The sequence below is a fragment of the Phyllobates terribilis genome, unplaced genomic scaffold (genome assembly GCF_046119375.1).
Source record: "Phyllobates terribilis strain yellow unplaced genomic scaffold, ASM4611937v1 Scaffold_10__3_contigs__length_209671492, whole genome shotgun sequence".
NCBI lineage: Eukaryota > Metazoa > Chordata > Amphibia > Anura > Dendrobatidae > Phyllobates > Phyllobates terribilis.
In genome coordinates, this window is record NW_027362770.1 from 198,904,779 (window position 1) to 198,917,305 (window position 12,527).

A 12,527-nucleotide genomic window follows, 5' to 3' on the forward strand; every position below is an offset into this window, starting at 1 on the left:
AGGGAGCAGTATTATAGTAGATATATTCTTGTACATAGGAGCAGTATTATAGTAGTTATATTCTTGTACATAGGAACAGTATTATAGTAGTTATATTCTTGTACATAGGGGCAGTATTATAGTAGTTATATTCTAGTACATAGGGGCAGTATTATAGTAGTTATATTCTTGTACATAGGGAGCAGTATTATAGTAGTTATATTCTTGTACATAGGGAGCAGTATTATAGTAGTTATATTCTTGTACATAGGGGCACTATTATAGTAGTTATATTCTTGAATATAGGAGCAGTATTATAGTAGTTATATTCTTGTACATAGGGAGCAGTATTATAGTAGTTATATTCCTGTACATAGGGGCAGTATTATAGTAGTTATATTCTTGTACATAGGGGGCAGTATTATAGTAGTTATATTCTTGTACATAGGAGCAGTATTATAGTAGTTATATTCTTGTACATAGGGGGCAGTATTATAGTAGTTATATTCTTGTACATAGGGGTAGTATTATAGTAGTTATATTCCTGTACATAGGGGCAGTATTATAGTAGTTATATTCTTGTACATAGGGGGCAGTATTATAGTAGTTATATTCTTGTACATAGGAGCAGTATTATAGTAGTTATATTCTTGTACATAGGAGCAGTATTATAGTAGTTATATTCTTGTACATAGGGAGCTGTATTATAGTACTTATATTCTTGTACATAGGGGGCAGTATTATAGTAGTTATATTCTTGTACATGGGGGCAGTATTATAGTAGTTATATTCTTGTACATAGGGGGCAGTATTATAGTAGTTATATTCTTGTACATAGGAGCAGTATTATAGTAGTTATATTCTTGTACATAGGGGGCAGTATTATAGTAGTTATATTCTTGTACATAGGAGCAGTATTATAGTAGTTATATTCTTGTACATAGGGGGCAGTATTATATTAGTTATATTCTTGTACATAAGGGGCAGTATTATAGTAGTTATATTCTTGTACATAGGAGCAGTATTATAGTAGTTATATTCTTGTACATAGCGGGCAGTATTATAGTAGTTATATTCTTGTACATAGCGGCAGTAATATAGCAGTTATATCCTTGTACATAGCGGCAGTATTATAGTAGTTATATTCTTGTACATAGGGAGCAGTATTATAGTAGTAATATTCTTGTACATAGGAGCAGTATTATAGTAGTTATATTCTTGTACGTAGGAGCAGTATAATAGTAGTTATATTCTTGTACATAGGAGCAGTATTATAGTAGTTATATTCTTGTGCATAGGGGGCAGTATTATAGTAGTTATATTCTTGTACATAGGGGGCCGTATTATAGTAGTTATATTCTTGTACATAGGGGGCAGTATTATAGTAGTTATATTCTTGTACATAGGAGCAGTATTATAGTAGTTATATTCTTGTACATAGGAGCAGTATTATAGTAGTTATATTCTTGTACATAGGGGCAGTATTATAGTAGATATATTCCTGTACATAGGGGCAGTATTATAGTAGTTATATTCTTGTACATAGAGGACAGTATTATAGTACCTATATTCTCGTATATATGGGCCATTATTATAGTAGCTATATTCCTGTACATAGGGGGCAGTATTATAATAGTTATATTCTTGTATATAGGGGGCAGTATTATAGTAGTTATAGTGTTGTACATAGGGGGCAGTATTAGAGTAGTTATTTTCTTGTACATAGGAGCAGTACTATACTAGTTATATTCTTGTATATAGGGAGCAGTATTATAGTAGTTATATTCTTCTACATAGGGGGTAGTATTATAGTAGTTATTTTCTTGTACATAGGAGCAGTTTTATAGTAGTTATATTCTTGTACATAGGGAGCAGTATTATAGTAATTATATTCTTGTACATAGGGGGCAGTATTATAGCAATTATATTCATGTACATAAGGGGCAGTATTGTAGTAGTTATATTCTTGTACATAGGGGCAGTATTATAGTAATTATATTCTTGTACATAGGGGGCAGTATTATAGCAATTATATTCATGTACATAGGGGCAGTATTATAGTAGTTATAGTCTTGTACATAGGGGCAGTATTATAGTAGTTATATTCTTGTACATTAGGGGCAGTATTATAGTAGTTATATTCTTGTACATAGGAGCAGTATTATAGTAGTTATATTCTTGTACATAGGGAGCAGTATTATAGTAGCTATATTCTTGCACATAGGAGCAGTATTATAGTAGTTATATTCCTGTACATAGGGGGCAGTATTATAGTAGTTATATCCTTGTACATAGGGGGCAGTATTATAGTAGTTATATTCTTGTACATAGGAGCAGTATTATAGTAGTTATATTCTTGTACATAGGCGCAGTATTATTGTAATTATATTCTTGTACATAGGGGGCAGTATTATAGTACATTTCGTCCTGTACATAGGGGGCAGTATTATAGTACATTTCGTCCTGTCCATAGGGGGCAGTATTATATTACATTTAGTCCTGTCCATAGGGGGCAGTATTATAGTAGTTATTGTCCTGTACATAGGGGGCAGTAATATAGCAAATTTTGTCCTGTACTTAGAGGACAGTATTATAGTAGTTATTGTCGTGTACATAGGGGGCAGTATTATAGTATATTTCGTCCTGTCCATAGGGGGCAGTATTATAGTACATTTTGTCCTGTCCATAGGGAGCAGTATTATAGTAGTTATATTCTTGTACATAGGGGGCAGTATTATAGTAGTTATATTCTTGTACATAGCAGCAGTATTATAGTAGTTATATTCTTGTACATAGGGGCAGTATTATAGTAGTTATATTCTTGTACATAGGGGGCAATATTATAGTAGTTATATTCTTGTACATAGGGGGCAGTATTATAGTAGTTATATTCTTGTACATAGGGGGCAGTATTATAGTAGTTAAATTCTTGTACATAGGAGCAGTATTATAGTAGTTATATTCTTGTATATAGGAGCAGTATTATAGTAGTTATATTCTTGTACATAGGAGCAGTATTATAGTAGTTACATTCTTCTACATAGGGACAGTATTATAGTAGTTATATTCTTGTACATAGGAGCAGTATTATAGTAGTTATATTCTTGTACATAGGAGAAGTATTATAGTAGTTATATTCTTGTACATAGGGGCAGTATTATAGTAGTTATATTCTTGTACATAGGAGCAGTATTATAGTAGTTATATTCTTGTACATAGGGGCAGTATTATAGTAGTTAAATTCTTGTACATAGGGGCAGTATTATAGTAGTTAAATTCTTGTACATAGGAGCAGTATTATAGTAGATATATTCTTGTACATAGGGGCAGTATTATAGTAGATATATTCTTGTACATAGGAGCAGTATTATAGTAGTTATATTCTTGTACATAGGAGCAGTATTATAGTAGTTATATTCTTGTACATAGGGGCAGTATTATAGTAGATATATTCTTGTACATAGGAGCAGTATTATAGTAGTTATATTCTTGTACATAGGAGCAGTATTATAATAGTTATATTCTTGTACATAGGAGCAGTATTATAGTAGTTATATTCTTGTACATAGGAGCAGTATTATAGTAGTTATATTTTTGTACATAGGAGCAGTATTATAGTAGTTATATTCTTGTACATAGGGGGCAGTATTATAGTAGTTATATTCTGGTACATAGGAGCAGTATTATAGTAGTTATATTCTTGTACATAGGGACAGTATTATAGTAGTTATATTCTTGTACATAGGAGCAGTATTATAGCAGTTATATTCTTGTACATAGGGGGCAGTATTATAGTAGTTATATTCTGGTACATAGGAGCAGTATTATAGTAGTTATATTCTTGTACATAGGGGCAGTATTATAGTAGTTATATTCTTGTACATTGGGGCAGTATTATAGAAGTTATATTCTTGTACATAGGGGGCAGTATTACAGTAGTTATATTCTTGTACATAGGGGGCAGTATTATATTAGTTATATTCTTGTACATAGGGGGCAGTATTATAGTAGTTATATTCTTGTACATAGGGACAGTATTATAGTAGTTATATTCTTGTACATAGGAGCAGTATTATAGTAGTTATATTCTTGTACATAGGGTAGTATTATAGTAGTTATATTCTGTTACATAGGGGGCAGTATTATAGTAGTTATATTCTGGTACATAGGAGCAGTATTATAGTAGTTATATTCTTGTGCATAGGAGCAGTATTATAGTAGTTATATTCTTGTACATAGGGTAGTATTATAGTACTTATATTCTTGTACATAGGAGCAGTATTATAGTAGTTATGTTCTTGTATATAGGGCAGTATTATAGTAGTTATATTCTTGTACATAGGAGCAGTATTATAGTAGTTATATTCTTGTACATAGGGGGCAGTATTATAGTAGTTATATTCTTGTACATAGGAGCAGTATTATAGTAGTTATGTTCTTGTATATAGGGGCAGTATTATAGTAGTTATATTCTTGTACATAGGAGCAGTATTATAGTAGTTATATTCTTGTACATAGGGGGCAGTATTATAGTAGTTATATTCTTGTACATAGGGGCAGTATTATAGTAGTTATATTCTTGTACATAGAGGGCAGTATTATAGTAGTTATAATCTTGTACATAGGAGGCAGTATTATAGTAGTTATATTCTTGTACATAGGGGGCAGTATTATAGTAGTTATATTCTTGTACATAGGGGCAGTATTATAGAAGTTATATTCTTGTACATAGGGGGCAGTATTACAGTAGTTATATTCTTGTACATAGGGGGCAGTATTACAGTAGTTATATTCTTGTACATAGGGGGCAGTATTATAGTAGTTATATTCTTGTACATAGGGGCAGTATTATAGTAGTTATATTCTTGTACATAGGGGCAGTATTATAGTAGTTATATTCTTGTACATAGGAGCAGTATTATAGTAGTTATATTCTTGTACATAGGGGCAGTATTATAGTAGTTATATTCTTGTACATAGGGGGCAGTATTATAGTAGTTATATTCTTGTACATAGGGGGCAGTATTATAGTAGTTATATTCTGGTACATAGGAGCAGTATTATAGTAGTTATATTCTTGTACATAGGAGCAGTATTATAGTAGTTATATTCTTGTACATAGGGGGCAGTATTATAGTAGTTATATTCTTGTACATAGGGGGCAGTATTATAGTAGTTATATTCTTGTACATAGGGGGCAGTATTATAGTAGTTATATTCTGGTACATAGGAGCAGTATTATAGTAGTTATATTCTTGTACATAGGAGCAGTATTATAGTAGTTATATTCTTGTACATAGGGACAGTATTATAGTAGTTATATTCTTGTACATAGGGGGCAGTATTATAGTAGTTATATTCTTGTACATAGGAGCAGTATTATAGTAGTTATATTCTTGTACATAGGGTAGTATTATAGTACTTATATTCTTGTACATAGGAGCAGTATTATAGTAGTTATGTTCTTGTATATAGGGCAGTATTATAGTAGTTATATTCTTGTACATAGGAGCAGTATTATAGTAGTTATATTCTTGTACATAGGAGCAGTATTATAGTAGTTATGTTCTTGTATATAGGGGCAGTATTATAGTAGTTATATTCTTGTACATAGGAGCAGTATTATAGTAGTTATATTCTTGTACATAGGGGGCAGTATTATAGTAGTTATATTCTTGTACATAGGGGCAGTATTATAGTAGTTATATTCTTGTACATAGAGGGCAGTATTATAGTAGTTATAATCTTGTACATAGGAGGCAGTATTATAGTAGTTATATTCTTGTACATAGGGGGCAGTATTATAGTAGTTATATTCTTGTACATAGGGGCAGTATTATAGAAGTTATATTCTTGTACATAGGGGGCAGTATTACAGTAGTTATATTCTTGTACATAGGGGGCAGTATTACAGTAGTTATATTCTTGTACATAGGGGGCAGTATTATAGTAGTTATATTCTTGTACATAGGGGCAGTATTATAGTAGTTATATTCTTGTACATAGGGGCAGTATTATAGTAGTTATATTCTTGTACATAGGAGCAGTATTATAGTAGTTATATTCTTGTACATAGGGGCAGTATTATAGTAGTTATATTCTTGTACATAGGGGGCAGTATTATAGTAGTTATATTCTTGTACATAGGGGGCAGTATTATAGTAGTTATATTCTGGTACATAGGAGCAGTATTATAGTAGTTATATTCTTGTACATAGGAGCAGTATTATAGTAGTTATATTCTTGTACATAGGGACAGTATTATAGTAGTTATATTCTTGTACATAGGGGGCAGTATTATAGTAGTTATATTCTTGTACATAGGAGCAGTATTATAGTAGTTATATTCTTGTACATAGGGTAGTATTATAGTAGCTATATTCTGGTACATAGGGGGCAGTATTATAGTAGTTATATTCTTGTACATAGGAGCAGTATTATAGTAGTTATATTCTTGTACATAGGAGCAGTATTATAGTAGTTATATTCTTGTACATAGAGTAGTATTATAGTAGTTATATTCTTGTACATAGGAGCAGTATTATAGTAGTTATGTTCTTGTATATAGGGGCAGTATTATAGTAGTTATATTCTTGTACATAGGAGTAGTATTATAGTAGTTATATTCTTGTACATAGGGGGCAGTATTATAGTAGTTATATTCTTGTAGATAGCAGCAGTATTATAGTAGTTATATTCTTGTACATAGGGGCAGTATTATAGAAGTTATATTCTTGTACATAGGGGGCAGTATTACAGTAGTTATATTCTTGTACATAGGGGGCAGTATTATAGTAGTTATATTCTTGTACATAGGGGGCAGTATTATAGTAGTTATATTCTGGTACATAGGAGCAGTATTATAGTAGTTATATTCTTGTACATAGGAGCAGTATTATAGTAGTTATATTCTTGTACATAGGGACAGTATTATAGTAGTTATATTCTTGTACATAGGAGCAGTATTATAGTAGTTATATTCTTGTACATAGGGTAGTATTATAGTAGTTATATTCTGGTACATAGGGGGCAGTATTATAGTAGTTATATTCTGGTACATAGGAGCAGTATTATAGTAGTTATATTCTTGTACATAGGGGGCAGTATTATAGTAGTTATATTCTGGTACATAGGAGCAGTATTATAGTAGTTATATTCTTGTACATAGGAGCAGTATTATAGTAGTTATATTCTTGTACATAGGGGCAGTATTATAGTAGTTATATTCTTGTACATAGGAGCAGTATTATAGTAGTTATATTCTTGTACATAGGGTAGTATTATAGTAGTTATATTCTTGTACATAGGAGCAGTATTATAGTAGTTATGTTCTTGTACATAGGGGCAGTATTATAGTAGTTATATTCTTGTACATAGGAGCAGTATTATAGTAGTTATGTTCTTGTACATAGGGGCAGTATTATAGTAGTTATATTCTTGTACATAGGAGCAGTATTATAGTAGTTATGTTCTTGTACATAGGTGCAGTATTATAGGAGTTATATTCTTGTACATAGGGGCAGTATTATAGTAGTTATATTCTTGTACATAGGGGCAGTATTATAGTAGTTATATTCTTGTACATAGGGGCAGTATTATAGTAGTTATATTCTTGTACATAGGAGCAGTATTATAGTAGTTATGTTCTTGTACATAGGGGCAGTATTATAGTAGTTATATTCTTGTACATAGGGAGCAGTATTATAGTAGTTATAATCTTGTACATAGGGGCAGTATTATAGTAGTTATATTCTTGTACATAGGGGCAGTATTATAGTAGTTATATTCTTGTACATAGGGGCAGTATTATAGTAGTTATATTCTTGTACATAGGAGCAGTATTATAGTAGTTATGTTCTTGTACATAGGGGCAGTATTATAGTAGTTATATTCTTGTACATAGGGAGCAGTATTATAGTAGTTATAATCTTGTACATAGGGGCAGTATTATAGTAGTTATATTCTTGTACATAGGAGCAGTATTATAGTAGTTATGTTCTTGTACATAGGTGCAGTATTATAGGAGTTATAATCTTGTACATAGGGGCAGTATTATAGTAGTTATATTCTTGTACATAGGGGCAGTATTATAGTAGTTATATTCTTGTACATAGGGGCAGTATTATAGTAGTTATATTCTTGTACATAGGAGCAGTATTATAGTAGTTATGTTCTTGTACATAGGGGCAGTATTATAATAGTTATATTCTTGTACATAGGGAGCAGTATTATAGTAGTTATAATCTTGTACATAGGGGCAGTATTATAGTAGTTATATTCTTGTACATAGGAGCAGTATTATAGTAGTTATATTCTTGTACATAGGGGCAGTATTATAGTAGTTATATTCTTGTACATAGGAGCAGTATTATAGTAGTTATGTTCTTGTACATAGGGGCAGTATTATAGTAGTTATATTCTTGTACATAGGAGCAGTATTATAGTAGTTATATACTTGTACATAGGAGCAGTATTATAGTAGTTATGTTCTTGTACATAGGGGCAGTATTATAGTAGTTATATTCCTGTACATAGGGGCAGTATTATAGTAGTTATATTCTTGTACATAGGAGCAGTATTATAGTAGTTATATACTTGTACATAGGAGCAGTATTATAGTAGTTATGTTCTTGTACATAGGGGCAGTATTATCGTAGTTATATACTTGTACATAGGAGCAGTATTATAGTAGTTATGTTCTTGTACATAGGGGGCAGTATTATAGTAGTTATATTCTTGTACATAGGGGCAGTATTATAGTAGTTATATTCTTGTACATAGGAGCAGTATTATAGTAGTTATGTTCTTGTACATAGGGGCAGTATTATAGTAGTTATATTCTTTTACATAGGAGCAGTATTATAGTAGTTATGTTCTTGTACATAGGGGCAGTATTATAGTAGTTATATTCTTGTACATAGGAGGCAGTATTATAGTAGTTATATTCTTGTACATAGGGGATAGTATTATAGTAGTTATATTCTTGTACATAGGGGCAGTATTATAGTAGTTATATTCTTGTACATAGGAGCAGTATTATAGTAGTTATGTTCTTGTACATAGGGGCAGTATTATAGTAGTTATATTCTTTTACATAGGAGCAGTATTATAGTAGTTATGTTCTTGTACATAGGGGCAGTATTATAGTAGTTATATTCTTGTACATAGGAGGCAGTATTATAGTAGTTATATTCTTGTACATAGGGGATAGTATTATAGTAGTTATATTCTTGTACATAGGGGCAGTATTATAGAAGTTATATTCTTGTACATAGGGTAGTATTATAGTAGTTATATTCTGGTACATAGGGGGCAGTATTATAGTAGTTATATTCTGGTACATAGGAGCAGTATTATAGTAGTTATATTCTTGTACATAGGAGCAGTATTATAGTAGTTATATTCTTGTACATAGGGTAGTATTATAGTAGTTATATTCTTGTACATAGGAGCAGTATTATAGTAGTTATGTTCTTGTACATAGGGGGCAGTATTATAGTAGTTATATTCTTGTACATAGCAGCAGTATTATAGTAGTTATATTCTTGTACATAGGGGCAGTATTATAGTAGTTATATTCTTGTACATAGGGGCAATATTATAGAAGTTATATTCTTGTACATAGGGGGCAGTATTATAGTAGTTATATTCTTGTACATAGGGGGCAGTATTATAGTAGTTATATTCTTGTACATAGGGGGCAGTATTATAGTAGTTATATTCTGGTACATAGGAGCAGTATTATAGTAGTTATATTCTTGTACATAGGTTAGTATTATAGTAGCTATATTCTGGTACATAGGGGGCAGTATTATACTAGTTATATTCTGGTACATAGGAGCAGTATTATAGTAGTTATATTCTTGTACATAGGAGCAGTATTATAGTAGTTATGTTCTTGTACATAGGGGCAGTATTATAGTAGTTATATTCTTGTACATAGGAGCATTATTATAGTAGTTATGTTCTTGTATATAGGGGCAGTATTATAGTAGTTATATTCTTGTACATAGGAGTAGTATTATAGTAGTTATATTCTTGTACATAGGGGGCAGTATTATAGTAGTTATATTCTTGTACATAGCAGCAGTATTATAGTAGTTATATTCTTGTACATAGGGGCAGTATTATAGAAGTTATATTCTTGTACATAGGGGGCAGTATTACAGTAGTTATATTCTTGTATATAGGGGGCAGTATTATAGTAGTTATATTCTTGTACATAGGGGGCAGTATTACAGTAGTTATATTCTTGTATATAGGGGGCAGTATTACAGTAGTTATATTCTTGTATATAGGGGGCAGTGTTATAGTAGTTATATTCTTGTACATAGGGGTCAGTATTATAGTAGTTATATTCTTGTATATAGGGGACAGTATTATAGTAGTTATATTCTGGTACATAGGAGCAGTATTATAGTAGTTATATTCTTGTACATAGGAGCAGTATTATAGTAGTTATATTCTTGTACATAGGAGGCAGTATTATAGTAGTCATATTCTTGTATATAGGGAGCAGTATTATAGTAGTTACATTCTTGTACATAGGGGGCAGTATTATAGTAGTTATATTCTTGTACATAGGAGCAGTATTATAGTAGTTATATTCTTGTACATAGGGGCAGTATTATAGTAGTTAAAATCTTGTACATAGGAGCAGTATTATAGTAGTTATATTCTTGTACATAGGAGCAGTATTATAGTAGTTATATTCTTGTACATAGGGGCAGTATTATAGTAGTTAAATTCTTGTACATAGTAGCAGTATTATAGTAGATATATTCTTGTACATAGGGGCAGTATTATAGTAGATATATTCTTGTACATAGGAGCAGTATTATAGTAGTTATATTCTTGTACATAGGAGCAGTATTATAGTAGTTATATTCTTGTACATAGGGGCAGTATTATAGTAGTTATATTCTTGTACATAAGAGCAGTATTATAGTAGCTATATTCTTGTACATAGGGGCAGTATTATAGTAGATATATTCTTGTACATAGGAGCAGTATTATAGTAGTTATATTCTTGTACATAGGAGCAGTATTATAGTAGTTATATTCTTGTACATAAGAGCAGTATTATAGTACTTATATTCTTGCACATAGGAGCAGTATTATAGTAGTTATATTCTTGTACATAGGGGCAGTATTATAGAAGTTATATTCTTGTACATAGAGGCAGTATTATAGTAGATATATTCTTGTACATAGGAGCATTATTATAGTAGTTATATTCTTGTACATAGGAGCAGTATTATAATAGTTATATTCTTGTACATAGGAGCAGTATTATAGTAGTTATATTCTTGTACATAGGAGCAGTATTATAGTAGTTATATTTTTGTACATAGGAGCAGTATTATAGTAGTTATATTCTTGTACATAGGGGGCAGTATTATAGTAGTTATATTCTGGTACATAGGAGCAGTATTATAGTAGTTATATTCTTGTACATAGGGGCAATATTATAGAAGTTATATTCTTGTACATAGGGGGCAGTATTACAGTAGTTATATTCTTGTATATAGGGGGCAGTATTATAGTAGTTATATTCTTGTACATAGGGGGCAGTATTATAGTAGTTATATTCTGGTACATAGGAGCAGTATTATAGTAGTTATATTCTTGTACATAGGAGCAGTATTATAGTAGTTATATTCTTGTACATAGGAGGCAGTATTATAGTAGTCATATTCTTGTATATAGGGAGCAGTATTATAGTAGTTATATTCTTGTACATAGGGGGCAGTATTATAGTAGTTATATTCTTGTACATAGGAGCAGTATTATAGTAGTTATATTCTTGTACATAGGGGCAGTATTATAGTAGTTAAATTCTTGTACATAGGAGCAGTATTATAGTAGTTATATTCTTGTACATATGAGCAGTATTATAGTAGTTATATTCTTGTACATAGGGGCAGTATTATAGTAGTTATATTCTTGTACATAGTAGCAGTATTATAGTAGATATATTCTTGTACATAGGGGCAGTATTATAGTAGATATATTCTTGTACATAGGAGCAGTATTATAGTAGTTATATTCTTGTACATAGGAGCAGTATTATAGTAGTTATATTCTTGTACATAGGGGCAGTATTATAGTAGTTATATTCTTGTACATAGGAGCAGTATTATAGTAGTTATATTCTTGCACATAGGAGCAGTATTATAGTAGTTATATTCTTGTACATAGGGGCAGTATTATAGTAGTTATATTCTTGTACATAGGGGCAGTATTATAGTAGTTATATTCTTGTACATAGGAGCAGTATTATAGTAGTTATGTTCTTGTACATAGGGGCAGTATTATAGTAGTTATATTCTTGTACATAGGGAGCAGTATTATAGTAGTTATAATCTTGTACATAGGGGCAGTATTATAGTAGTTATATTCTTGTACATAGGAGCAGTATTATAGTAGTTATGTTCTTGTACATAGGTGCAGTATTATAGGAGTTATATTCTTGTACATAGGGGCAGTATTATAGTAGTTATATTCTTGTACATAGGGGCAGTATTATAGTAGTTATATTCTTGTAC